A 14,229-nucleotide genomic window follows, 5' to 3' on the forward strand; every position below is an offset into this window, starting at 1 on the left:
CTTTGGCCGCTGCAAGTTCTACTAAGATCACGTTACTCTATATATTTTTTTATATAGGACTTATCAAGGTCCAGTGGGTTTACCATGACGACAAACCGCTTTTGAGAACGTGTCTCGGCCGCACACATTCACATGTGACACGGAGAGTAACATAGGCGGCGGTTTTTCGGGGTAAGGAAAAGTCACAGTTTTGACTTGAATCACATAACGTGTTCAGAAATATACCCTGCTTTTATATAGCTGTTTTGCTGTTAACACTTAATTTTTTCTTTAGAACTAATTTTTCAAGTTATGATATATACTCTGCGACTTTGAACTAGCTAGGAGTCATAACCTTGACTTTCAAGGTGAGAGGAATATCTCTAACACGTAGTGTTGACCACGGTTTTCTCTGCTCTAGTCATCTGTTTAGAGCTTCATAATTTGGCGTCAGTTTTCTCCATCGTTATTGGTGGTGGCTTTCTCTTCTCGTAGTGAGGCAATCTGCTCCACTTTTCAAGCTTGTCACGGTGTACCTTCTTTATGGTGATTGGCCATTTGAGATTATTGTGCTGTATTTTAAACTTGCAATCAGGTGTATGTGTTTTCTGTTCTTTTCTTATATTTGTTTATTGAGCACTAAGTGTTTTTTTGTTACAAACACAACTTTAAAAAGGGTTGAGTATTGTATCCTTAGACCTCCGGTTTCAGGCATAATCAATTTAGGGAGGTGGGATATGCAATGGATGATATACTCGACCAATGTACATTTATGTGCATTAGAAATGTGTTATCTAGGGCACTTCAATGTGTACTTACATTGTGTGGACTCTTAATGGGTCACCACTGGGCATATCTGTTCACTGTACCTTGACTGTAATATATGTATCCTCCTGCAGCCTTGAAAAAGCCCAGAGGGCGAAACGCGTGTTGGCTGCTGCTGTTCTGCGTTGTTGCTTGATCATTAAAAAATCTGCAACCGGACCTGATTGAAGAGTTTCTTGTCATACGACTGTGTTGATGGACACTTGAAATACTGACTATTGTTTACTGTGCATGTGTTGTTCTTTTTACAAATTTAGGATTATAGTCACTCTTTTTGGGTGTGCTAAGGTGTACTGTGTATATATATTCTGCCCACTAGTTCTAGTGGGCACCTTGTATCAGTCCAACCTTATGGTGATAGGTTAAAGACAACCTTTATTGAAAGCTATCCTAGTGGTAGCTATGGAGAGCAGCCTTCAGGCTAAGTCTTGAAGGAATGTAAAGCAGCTTGTTTTACCAGTCTATAATCTCTTGAATGATCAAATGAAAAGACAACCACACCAGGTATATATTCAAAATATATGTATTTAAGATCAAACACACCCCTCTAGTCTCTTTATGAGACTGGTGTTCGAAGTACTTAGTTTACAAGATAGCAAACATTAGTAATAGCACAAATACACGTTTGGGCACTGGGGGCGTATCAAACCATTTACCAAAAAAGTTGAATAAGAACCACGACTGGGATAGACACTAGGCCTATAGTCTTTAGAATCACTGGGACCCCGAGGAACCACCCAAGGTAGTGACACAGGGGACCCACGGGGACTGTATGCAGTGTGTAAACACAACCGCGGGTTCCCGTTATCTTCTATGGGCAATGTCACGGTTGGAAATGTAAAGATTAGGGACACTTCTAATCGAGTCAGGACCAAACCCTTTTGGACTTAGGAAGTTCTAGGGCTAGCACCCAGGAGAGCACCAGAGTACTCGAGTTACCTCACCCAGGAAAGTCGGGTGCATAGGTGTCTTTTGGTGTCGGGTCGCGTCGTCGATTTCAATGGGAGCCTGCAAAGAACTGATGTTGCCGTGACGAGGAGAAGTGTCTGCATTGATCCAAGGCCGGATCTAGGATGGTAGGAACCTGAAGGCAGAGGGGTCAGAGTCTGGGTCACTTGCCAGTGACCTAGGGCAGGATGGACCAATGCCCACAGATGTCGGGTGCTTCAGGTGAGTTTACCGGTGTCTTAACTCTTCAGCCACGAGGTTCAGGAGGCATACACGAAGTCCAGAGCCTGTTTGTGTGTGTGTGTGTGTGTTTTTGTGTGTGTGTGTTTGCGGTTGCTAAGGGGATGCTGACACCCGTCCTGCTGTATTCACAGTGCTGTGAGGTCCCAGCCTGCAGTTGAAGCGCTGTGAATGTGCAGCACTAGTCTTAGAAAGTGTCTGCAGCTCACTGACCTTCCATTTCAAGGATTTTTCAGCAGTTGTTTCAAAATCTTCTTTAGAGCCTCTCGTTGCTCAAAGGGAGTCATGTCTGATATTGATGTGTCTTTGTGTGCACGTCATTGCTTGGTTGTGCATGTGCTAAGGTGACACTCTGAGGTCACACTCATAAAAGCAACGCCACCATGAACATCTCACGCACACACACACACACACACACACACACACGCACACACAAACACACAGACAGACACAGAGACATAAACACACAGACAGACAGACACAGAGACATACACACACACGCACACACACAAACAGACAGACACACAGACAGACACACAGACATACACACACATCTCACACACACAAACAAACACAGAAACATACACACACATCTCACACATGGCACCCTGAAACCTTGGCAGCTCTGCAAGTGTGGACTGATAGAGGGCGTGTTAGAAATGGGATTTCGGGTTGGCTAGGGCTTGCGCCAAAGCCAGGCTGAAACCACCACTCTAGTCAGGGCTGGGGAGTAACACGCCAAAGATAACCCCTGGTCACCCCCTTGGTAGCTTGGCACGAGCAGGCAGGCTTATCCCGAAGGCAATGTGTAAAGCGTTTGCGCGCGCACCCAACAACAACACCCAAGGCCTACCACAAAAGAAACTCCACACAAGGTTATATATAAAACTAGCCTTTGTATTATACCAAAACACATTAGATAATATTCACACAATTTACACTGTGCCAACTGCCACTGGGCAGAATTTACAGGGGACTATTTACACAAGACAGGGCCACATGGACCACTGTCAGAATCATCACAAATCACCAAATTATAAATGTAGAAATGTAGAACAAATAATAAACGTTGCAGCTGCCCACTAAGTGCTGGGCAGCTGTGGAAATGAGCCTGGGCACCACTGTGCCTTTAAAACAAATATGACACACGTTGGAGCGCACTGGCGCTCTAGATTAGCAATGCCCCCTTCGTTGGAGCCTCACAGGCTCTTGAATAATAATGGCATAGCACTGGAGCCACTTAGGCTCTGGGAATAACCTATGTCCCTCAACGTTGGAGCCTCTCTGGCTCTTGAATAATAATGCCCCAGACGTTGGATTGGGGCGGCCCGCTGCCATCCGGGGCCGCCCTGAAGGTAGAACTGCACTGTACCTTCACTGGCACTCTCGGGGTTTCGGTAGAGCGTTCCTAGGGGGAGGCACTGACAGGGGGTCCCGATCTCACCCCCCCAGACACCCAACACAGCCCCACTCACCGGGACCTTCGCGGTGAGCACGTTGCTCCTCCTTGGCTTTCCTTCAGTCTCGTGGCGACGGCGGCTACTGGGCTGCACACGGGGCCCTCTTCCCTCGCGGCGGGGGCAGGCACCGGCAATGTGCCTCGAGCCCCCTCCGCTTCACTGGTTGTCAGGGCGGCACTTGCGGGACTCTCAGTACGGAGGGGAGTCCCGCGCCGCAGTACGCCTCACTTCACTTCGTTATGGAGCCCGCGAGGCTCGGGGTCACTTCCGCCTAGTCCCGCGGCAGAGCCGGCGAGCCTCCCTTTTGCTAGGGACGCGCTCGCGGTGGGGACCAATCCGGGCTCGGCTCTGGCTGGGACATGGCGGGGATTGGCCAATGCACCCAGCAGCACCGGTGATTGGGTCACGGACTCCGGGCCCGCAGCGGTGAATCTTTGTTACGGTGGTCAGAAGGGGTGGGCTCCCTCGCTCTCGAGCACAGAGACCCTGGTGGGGTGGGCACCCGCTAGGGATACAAAGACGGCAGATCTGCGGGGCCGGCACCCGCTTTTCCCTAATTCCAATACGAGGCAAAAACGCGGGGTGGGCACCCGCTATTTAATTAAAGGCAACAAAAAGCGGGGTGGGCTCCCGCCAACGAGCACCACAATGCGGGGTGGGCACCCGCTATAAAACACGGCAAAAAGCGGGGGAATCCCTACGTCGGGGTTCCCTCGTAAATTATCGCAGCTCAGCGCTGCTGGCCCCAACGAGGGTGCTCCTCAGCAAATAAAGATATAGCGCTTCCCAGGCGCTTGACGGCAAGGTCCAGGAAAAGTCTTTAGATGCAGGGGGGCTCACAGGGCCCTCCAGCAGGGAGGCAGTCCCCAGTGGTGGTCTCTCCTGGCACCCAGCAGCAGCAGGCCCCCTCAAGTTAGGATCAGAAGAGAACATTTTACATGGGGTCACAGCCCCTTCTTATACACAGGTTACCTTTGTTTCAAGGTGCAGGGAAGGGGCGAACCAGATGCAACTGGTTCTTGAGCACTTTGTTTTGCTCAGCCCCTCTCCCTATTCACAGAACAGGCCAGGGTCATCAGTCGCACCACAGGGGGCGGAGCCAGCATTGTGTGGGGAAAGCTCAGCCCTATTCAGGTCATAGGTGTACTCCTCCCACTCATCAACATGCAGACCTCTCCACTCACCACTGGGGTAGACCCATCCTGACTCCTGGAGCCAGGCACACCAGCCAATCACACGCCAGACAGTCACTGCACATTTATGCCAGTGTCTAGAAGTGGCACTTCTATACTAGCTACAGTAACGCCGCACACATCATTGCGCAACATTCACTCTCACGAGTTTGCACATATCAAACTCGACCCTGCACTCCCCACGCATCAGGAACTAGCACGGTCACTCAGATCCCCCATGCATTCCTATGGGAGGGCAGGTCAGTCTCTCTGAACCATACACAGAGCGCACGCGCTTTCCACTGGGACACAGTGTGAAAGCGCCTAGAGGCCTAAAACCACTAGTACTCCATAGGGAAAAAGCTGATATACTCGCAAAAAGTTTAGGGGTGAACCTGCCAGAAGGGCCAAGACCAACAGGGCAGTTGGTGTGTTTCTCCTCAGGGAAACATGTGTCCTTCATGGAGGAAATAAAACAAACGTGTGCAGCTGTGCTCAAGGAAGGGAGAGCTCTGGGCCTGCTGTAGATTCAGAGAGGCCAGGCTTCAGCAAAGACCTCCATGCACAAGAAATGAAACAGATACAAAAGCTATCGTTTGAGGAGCAAAGAATGCATTCACTTACACTGAACTACATCCCCTCGAGTGACATTTCTCGGTTTGTCTCAAAACTAATGGCAGAAGATGGACTCAGTTTGGAGTTTGCTGAAGAAACAGGATGTAGAAGAGTCCTGCTCCTGCTGAAGTCTCACAGAGCATCCCTGGGAGGCCTGTCATGGACTGTGTGTGTCTTAAAAACACCCATGTCTGTGTCTTTACAGGCACCAATGCTTGTTTCCCTGCTGGAGCCTGGAGGCGGCGGTTCCATCAGCGGCCACCAGAGGGCGCTCCTCGCCTGCTGATGAAACCACTGAGCTACACATTGGATGAAAGGGAGAAGGGTTTCCTCTTCCGGGTCAGCGGCGGCAGAGACAGCACCAGCAGCTGTGGTGACATTCCCTCGGCCTCTACAGAGGAGGAAGGACTCCCTGTGTGTCTGTGCAGTTAACTTCATCTTCAGACCCTCACAGACCCTAGATCTGCCCCTGCCCCCCCAGACCCTAGATCTGCCACCCTCCCCAGCCCCCCAGGAGGAGGAGGAGAGAACGTGGACATGTCTGCACAGGTTTCTGCTCAGGTAGGAGATTCTCAGCACCTTCTGCTGCGTTTGTAGAAATAGACTGAATAATCCTGGAGGGAATCTCTGCAGGAGCCGGGCTGAGCTGGGCTCTTCTATCCGGGGGCCCTGGAGCTGAGCTGGGCTCTTCTATCTGGGGGCCCTGGGGCTGAGCTGGGCTCTTCTATCCGGGGGCCCTGGGGGGGCTGAGCTGGGCTCTTCTATCCGGGGCCCCTGGGGGCTGAGCTGGGCTCTTCTATCCGGGGGCCTCTGGGGGCTGAGCTGGGCTCTTCTATCCGGTGGGATCTGGGGGCTGAGCTGGGCTCTTCTATCCGGGGGCCTCTGGGGGCTGAGGTGGGCTCCTCTATCCGGGGGCCTCTGGGGGCTGAGCTGGGCTCCTCTATTCGGGGGCCTCTGGGGGCTGAGCTGGGCTCTTCTATCCGGTGGGATCTGGGGGCTGAGCTGGGCTCCTCTATCCGGGGGCCTCTGGGGGCTGAGCTGGGCTCCTCTATCCGGGGGCCTCTGGGGGCTGAGCTGGGCTCTTCTATCCGGTGGGATCTGGGGGCTGAGCTGGGCTCTTCTATCCGGGGGCCTCTGGGGGCTGAGCTGGGCTCTTCTATCCGGTGGGATCTGGGGGCTGAGCTGGGCTCTTCTATCCGGGGGCCTCTGGGGGCTGAGCTGGGCTCTTCTATCCAGTGGGATCTGGGGGCTGAGCTGGGCTCTTCTATCCGGGGGCCCTGGGGCTGAGCTGGTCTCTTCTATCCGGGGGCCCTGGGGCTGAGCTGGGCTCTTCTATCTGGGGGCCCTGGGGCTGAGCTGGGCTCTTCTATCCGGGGGCCCTGGGGCTGAGCTGGGCTCTTCTATCCGGGGCCCCTGGGGGCTGAGCTGGGCTCTTTTATCCGGGGGCCTCGGGGGGCCTTCCTTTGTGTTAAAGTTGAGATATGACCCATGCACTGTGGCTTACTGCATTTTGAGGAATATGTGCATGCTGCACCGATTCTTACTTCACTATAAGGAATCTGTGTGAATTGCATCTTACTGCACTATGAGGGTCCTGTACACACTGGACTGCATTATACTCCACTGTGAGGATTCTGTGCACTGCATCCTACTGTACTATGAAAGATCTGTGAACTGCACTGCATCTTAATGCACTGTGGTGAATCTGTGCACACTGCACTGCATCTTCCTGCACTATGAGATAGCTGTACACACTGCACTGCATCTTACTGCACTGTGAGGAATCTGTGCACTTCATCTTACTGCACTATGAGGAATCTGTTCACACTGCACTGCATCCTAATGCACTGTGAGGAATATGTAAACAATGCACTGCATCTTACTGCACTATGAGGAATCTGTGTACTGCATTTTACTGCACTATGAGGAATCTGAGAACACCGCACTGCATCTTACTGCAGTGTGAGGAATCTGTACACACTGCACTACATCTTACTGCACTATAAGGAATCTGTGCACACTGCATCTTAATGCACTGTGAGGAATATGTAAACAATGCACTAAATCTTACTGCAATATGGGGAATCTGTGCACTGCATTTTACTGCACTATGATAAATCTGAGCACACTGCACTGCATCTTACTGCAATGTGAGGAATCTGTGCCCATTGTACTTACTTCAATGTGAGCAATCTGTGCACACTGCTCTGCATCTTACTGCACTGTGAGGAATCTCTACACACCGCGATGCATCTTATTGCACTGTGAGGAATCTGTGCACACTAGATCTTACTGCACAATGAGGAATTTGTGCACTGCATCTTATCACACTGTGAAGAATGCGTGCACTCTGCATCTTATTGCGCTTTGAGAATCTGTGCATGCTGCAGTGCATCTTACTGTACTGTGAGGAATCTGCACTTGACACTGCATCTTACAGCACTTTGAAGAATCTGTGCACTGTACTGAATCTTACTGCACTATGAGGTATCTGTGCATGCTGCACTGCATTGTACTGCACTATGAGGAATCTGTGCACACTGCACTGCATTGTACTGCACTGTGAGGAATCTGTACATGCTGCACTGCATCTTACAGCATTGAGGAGTGTGTGCCAATTGCACTGCATCTTACTGCACTGTAAGGAATCTGTGCAAACTGCACTGCATCTTACTGCAGTATGAGGAATCTGTGCATGCTGCACTGCATCTAACTACACTGTGAGTAATCTGTTCACAATGCACTGCATCTTACTGCACTATGAGGAATCTGTGCTCTGCACCTTGCTGCACTGTGAGGGATCTGTCCCACTGCACTGCATCTTACTGCGATAAATCTATTCAATTTGCACTGCTTATTACTGAGCTGTTCGAAATCTGTGCCACTGTACTGCATCTTAATGTACTGCAAGAAACTTCTGAACGCCGCACTGTATCTTACTGCACGTTGGAATGTGGTTTGTTAGTAGGTAGGTACCTACAGCTATTACCAACTCCACAATCCCAAATAAAATCCAGTAAAGTCTCAATAAATTAGTCCTTGCTCAAATGTTGATAGCTTGGCTCACAAGTGGTCAGGCTTAACTTAGGAGACAGGTGTGTAAAGGGTTTAGAACACACCAATAACAGTAAATAAGTAGGAAAAAACACAAAATAAAAATCTGACACTAATTTATAGAAATAGCCAATATTTTTATGATTAAAATGACACCAAAGCGACAAAAATCTAATGTAGGAACCGGCGATATGAATTTGTACATATTAAAAGTAAAACTAGTACTTAGAAGCAAATAGCACTCAAAGAGTTAAGAAAAGGTTGTTCTGGACTGGGGCAAAGTCAAGAGTTCAGGCCGCCTGCAATTTAATACTTTTACACTTACTTCCAGAAGTGTTTGTTGATGCAGGAAGTGGTCCACCGCACAAGCCAAAGGTTTAGAATCTCTGGTTTGCCTCTTCAATCAATCAGTCAGTCAGGGAATTGTAAGCGTGCTACTCACCCGTGAGGGTCTCAAGGCGCTGAGGGGGAGGAGGGGTCCGCAGATCTGGTCTTGAGGGTCTTCCTGAAGGTGTTCAGGTAGGGGGGTGCGTCTGATGTCTGCCGAGTTGTAGTCCCAGACCTCTCTTGGGGTCTGGGACTACAACTCCCACAATGCACCAGGTCAATCCAATTAAAATTCGGGTGTAGTTTGTCAGCTGGAGTTGTCCTTGTTGCTGATGTTGCAGGTAGCCCTTCCAGCACTTTTCTTCCTGTTGCTGATCAGGGAGTCCAATACTTATCCTTTAAGACAGGCAGAGTCCTTTTGTGGGGAAGCCTTGTGAGTGCAGCAGGTGCAGTCCTTATAAGTGCAGGGCTCTCTTGAGCAGCCCAAGGGTCCAGCAGGGCAGTCCTTCTCCTCCAGATATTTAGTTTGGGTGTTTGATGGTCCACAACACCAGTAAAGGGTCTAGAAGCTCTGATTTGCCTTTTGGAGGTTTAGGAATACAATTCCCATAATGCACCTGGTCAAATCCTTTAAAGTCCAAGTGAAGTTAGTCAGATGGGCTTGTCTTGGTAGAGTTGTTGCAGGTAAGTACTCGGAGCTCCTTTCTAACTTGCTTTCAGGGAGTCCACTCTTTAATCTTTTGAAGCAAGGTAAAGTCCTCTTCTGTAAAGCACAATGTGTGTATCAGGTGCAGTCCTTATGAGGGCAGTCGTCTTGTAGTGTAGACCCGGGGTTCACCAGGGCAGACGTTCTTCTCTTGATATTTCCAGGCAGGCATCTGATGTTGCTGGGCAGCTATCCTTTATTGTTCCAGGTTTCTGGGCTGACAACAAGGGGTGTGCCCCTGACCAATGGGGTGCAGGGTGCCATCTTCTGTGATGACCTCTTCCCCTGAAGTGTGACATATTTGTGTCCCAGAAAGCATTGTTGCACAAAAAACAAAATGGAGAAAATCTCTCTGGAGCTTCAAGTCTGGCTAAGCCCACCCACAGGTGTGGCTAACTTTCCCCCTTCACTTGCCTTCCAGCCCCTCTCTTAATTCAATTACAGGGGCTCCCACCTGGCTGGGGATGCAGGAAGCGGGGGTGGGCCTGGTTCCTGTCCTCACTGTCTTTCTTTGAAGGCCAGTTTGGCTACCCAGCCCCCTTCCTGTCCTGACAGCTGCATATCTTCTCCCACCAGATGTCTATTTAGTCTCATGTCAGGCTACTTCACACCTCATTAAGGCAGCTTGGCTCAGCCTGTCAAAGGTTAGCCAATCCGAAGAGGCTGCTACAGAGTTGAATTGGGTAACTTTGGAAAGCAATTCTATAACTTCATTCCACCAATAGTTACAATACATCCAACCAAGGCAAGTTGTTGGATTCATTGCATCTATTAATTTGACACTTTGAATTATTATTATTGCTTACTCCTGTCAAAAGATAGGCCGAATTCACAAAGGCCATCTGAGACAAAAGTCTATCTTTACGACTTTTGGTATTCACAGAGGTCATTTATGAGTCGTATCTTTATGTCTGCAGTCAGGCCGGAATCTCCGCAGTCTGGCCAGAATCTCCTCACCCGGACTGTACTCTCGACACCCGGGCCGTACTCTCGGGCTCCAGCCGTACTCACTGGCTCAGGCCAGATGAAGTGTAATAATGGGCCAGAATCCAATTTGTTACAAAAAAGAACATTAGGAATGTGTGATAAATGCTAGAGAAGGTCATGAAAAGCAGTTTGGGCAGGGAAAATGGTGTGGCCGGACACTACATCATATCCCAGAAAAGTTTGCTCCTTTGCATCATGGTACATGAAGTCCATGATTTGCGCTCCCGTCATTGTTGACTGTAGTGTCACACTACACTCAACACTGAGAGAAGCGCAAATCATGGACTGTTCAACACTGAGGGGAGCGCAAATCATAGACCACACCCTCAGCTCTCCACTGACAAGTGGCTGAGTTGCTTTAGGGGCAACTATGGGTTCTTAGAACCTCTTCTGCTGTTTAGAGTGGGGGCTACCACATCCTGTGGCAGACACCCTTCTTCCACCCTCCACCTTGACAGCTGCCGGACTGCTCAGGACGTCCTTGGAGTCAGGTGAAGCCTTACCATGCCATCTCTGCTCTTCCTCCTTACTGGGTCGGGATTCCCTTGGCTCACTGAATCTCTATTTAGGAGTGGCTTCCCTTTCCTTTCCTTTTCTTTTCCCCTTTCTTTTGGGATCCCAGTCTCCTAACCATGGGGACTGGCTACCCAGGATCTTTGGATGGGTGTGTGCCCTGGGCGACCGCCCCATTGCCAACTCCCACCCTCAGGGATCCCCAGCTAACCATCTGGATCTGTCGTCCAACACAATGCTAGGAGGACCTCCTCGTCTGAGGTGTCCAACTTTATGGAGGCTACACTGGACAGCCCAGTACTAACCACCTTTTTGGAACAGGCGGGGTCACCTCTAAAGTGACCTGGCTTCAAACAGTCAAAACACACTGTGTTCTCAAAGATGGTTTTAAGCCCTGGTTTTCCTACCTCTGCTTGTCAGAGTTGGGGTAGGATCTGCTCTCCTTCTTTTTAGGGTTCTGGGGTACTGGGGGAATCACTTTAGTTGGCCTACCACCTCCTTCTTTAGGTTTTTGTGGGCCTACCCCCCGCTCCCTTCTTGGAGTCTACCCCGGGGACTTCTTGGAACTCTTGTACACACCCACCTATCAGCTGTCTCCCCTCCCTGGGGCCAGACAACTTTGAATCAACTAGACACTGAGACTCCTCCATGAACAGATGAGAGACCCCACACATGTACTTACCTTTTTACCCTGTATCCAGCCCTCTAGTGCCTTCACTGATATACCAACAAAGTCCCCCCAAGATTGGGTGCTGACTTTGTGGGTGCCCTGAACTTCATCCTGTACTGCTGTGGGGTGAGCCCAGATTTCCCGATCGGACACTGCTTCATGTGTGAGTAAGCCGCTGCTGCCTCCCCCTCTAGCGTCAGGAGCCCATCCCTCCCAGCTACTGTGACCAAGTGCTACAGGAGTGAACCCCAGTATGGAGAGTTAACCCTTCTCGTTCTGGGGGCCCTCTCAAATGCTGCCAGCCACTCTTGTATGTTGTCACACTCCTGGTACTTAGGGACAACCTCCTTGGGCAGCTTTGGGTCAAACCCACCACCCCTTGACATCTCAAATCTCTGTTTAGTTGCCACTATCTCTTGATTTGTCTTCACATGTCCACTTCTCCCAGGCCAAGGCATGCTTTTTATCCTCCACAGCTATGTAAGCTAACTGGGCCTCACACTCTTCTCCTGAGGGACAGTTCTGCCTCTTCTTTGGTGGATCCCATAAATCCTTCCTCCCACGAGCTGTAGGTCTGGCCCTGGTGTCTGAAAGAATGGACAGGCGGTCATCATCCTCCTCGTGGAGGTTGGAAGGGTCAACTTACCCTCTCCCCTTCTATCTGTAGAACTTCCTCTTTCTTCTAGCACTGCCCAGGGCTCAAAGGAATGCACCAGCTCTCCTTTCCTAGTGTTGGTATGGGCAGGTAACCCCCTCTTTCTGCACATCACCCTAAGCTCAGCTACTGTGAGTGTGGGTAGGCGAGTCAGATCGATCAGTTTTGGGTCACACAAAAGCTTTGGCACCAATTGATCAGAACAATTTAGAAAGATTAAAAAATGAAGTAATTAAAAGAAATTCGTCAAAATTTCAAAAATCTATTTTGCTCTAGGTCAGTTTGGAGTATTTTTAAAGATATTCACTTCAATGCTGTATTGCATTAAACGCAAACACTGGACCCCACTACTGCGCACCACATGTTGGAAGGTGGTTTGTTAGTAAGTGTAGGTAAGTACCAATAGCTAGGAGCAACGCCACAATCGCAAGTAAGGTCCAGTAAAGTCTCAATAAATGAATCCTTGCTCAACCCATGGTGGCTCGGCTCACGAGCATTGAGGCTTAACTCGGGAGACGGTGTGTTCAGCATTTAAAAACACCAATAACAGTAAATAAGAAGGAAACAACACACAATACAAGTCCAACACCAATTTATAACAAGCATTTGCAATGCAATAGGTATCAAATTTGTAAAAGCTAGAGCTCTTGTGTTAAAAATGACAATGTCTTTACTTTTGTTTTTTGTATGCATTGGAGTGGTGATATTTGCAAAGCACTATTGCCATTCGTATGACCTTGCGGCGCTGGAGAACCAGAAAATGGGAATTAGGTTATGAGGGAGGGGAGACATGAGTAATATGCTGGCTGTGAAAAAAAAAGAAACAACAATGGAATTATATTCTCTTGAAGCCACAGGACTATGTAATTCACAAACATGACACATAATCCTCAACCTACTGCATAATCTCAGATTATAACAATAAACACATCGTAGCTCAAATGAAAGCAAAACAACAAAAAGCGTGACGTTGTGCTGGGCACTGGCATGTTCTCTGCAAAGTTTATCTGTCACCGTACAGTTGCGGATTGTTGAATTCAGGTACAAAACTGGTACTAGTCAGGTTAATTTTGTCCCAGCCAGTAGTTATTGTCACACCTATTTTGTGACAAAACGGGGGAATTCCAGAGTAAGAGCTTCTCAAACTGACCAACAATGGGAGGAAGAAAAAGGACAAGCACTGACAACATGAGGATTGTCACAGAGGGAAACTTTTATCCACAACTCAAGGAAACTGGTTAAAAAAACAGGACTGCCATCTTAAACTATACAAGTTGTTTTGTGGTTTGAGAATAAGGCTGCATTGTTTGGTCAATAGTTATGGTGTATGGTCTATGGGAAAGGGAGCTGGTACAGCAGTGTGTGATGTCTGTGAGAAAGCAAAATAAGGAGGGAAAGAAGGCAGAGGGGAAGACAGGCCCGTGGAAGGGAGCACAAATAATGTAAACAAACTCCAATTCAGAAACATGAAAAATAATACCAATCTAATAAAGCAGTAAAGGATAGTTATCGGTGTAGCCGCCACAGAGCAGTGCTAAACTTTGCAGGGTCATGAATTAGGGGACTGGCCAAGTACGGTTGCCATGGCTTGTATAAAAAACAATTAAAGCACCGAGCAAAGAAATGCAGCTTTTCTTTAGCACGGAAGTGAAAGGTCATGGCCACAAAGTCCACGCAGACATGGTCAGGGTATCAGAGCCCTGTACATAGAAGCGGACAAGATAAGCAAGTGAAGGCGTAAAATACTAAACACATAAGAAGCTAGACATACACGATGCTAAAAATAGAACAGCCAGCATCATATTAGATATAAAGAAGCAAAGCATTGCATAGTTGAAAGATAGAACAGTGCTGTAAACATGAAAGGAATGTTAGTTTCGGCTACTACACGTGGAGCGCAGTTGAGAGCCATTAGTTGTTTGAACCAATCTTGAATGGGGCCAGAGTGATTGTGGGGGGCAATCAGGAAGAATTCCGTCTTGCATGTATTTAGCATAAGTTGATTTTGAGTTGACCATTGTTGAGTTTTTAGAAGAGCACAGTTAAGAGTTTGGATATCAACCGGTGAAGACATTTTT

The 14,229-nt window shown here is 48.8% G+C and overlaps 1 protein-coding gene across 3 annotated transcripts in view; it reads left to right on the forward strand.

Annotated features, from left to right (window-relative positions):
* Positions 1-5,630: 5,630 nt before the first annotated feature.
* The window catches only part of LOC146839151 (uncharacterized), a 78,829-nt gene continuing 70,230 nt past the window's right edge, over positions 5,631-14,229 (forward strand). For all 3 annotated transcript variants that reach the window (XM_085603174.1, XM_085603173.1, XM_085603175.1), the window contains exon 1: positions 5,631-5,800. The gene's annotated coding sequence lies outside the window, so the exon portion shown is untranslated. The remainder of the gene's footprint in view (positions 5,801-14,229) is intronic.

The sequence above is a fragment of the Triturus cristatus genome, chromosome 4_2 (genome assembly GCF_964204655.1).
Source record: "Triturus cristatus chromosome 4_2, aTriCri1.1, whole genome shotgun sequence".
In the NCBI taxonomy this organism is placed as follows: Eukaryota; Metazoa; Chordata; class Amphibia; order Caudata; family Salamandridae; genus Triturus; species Triturus cristatus.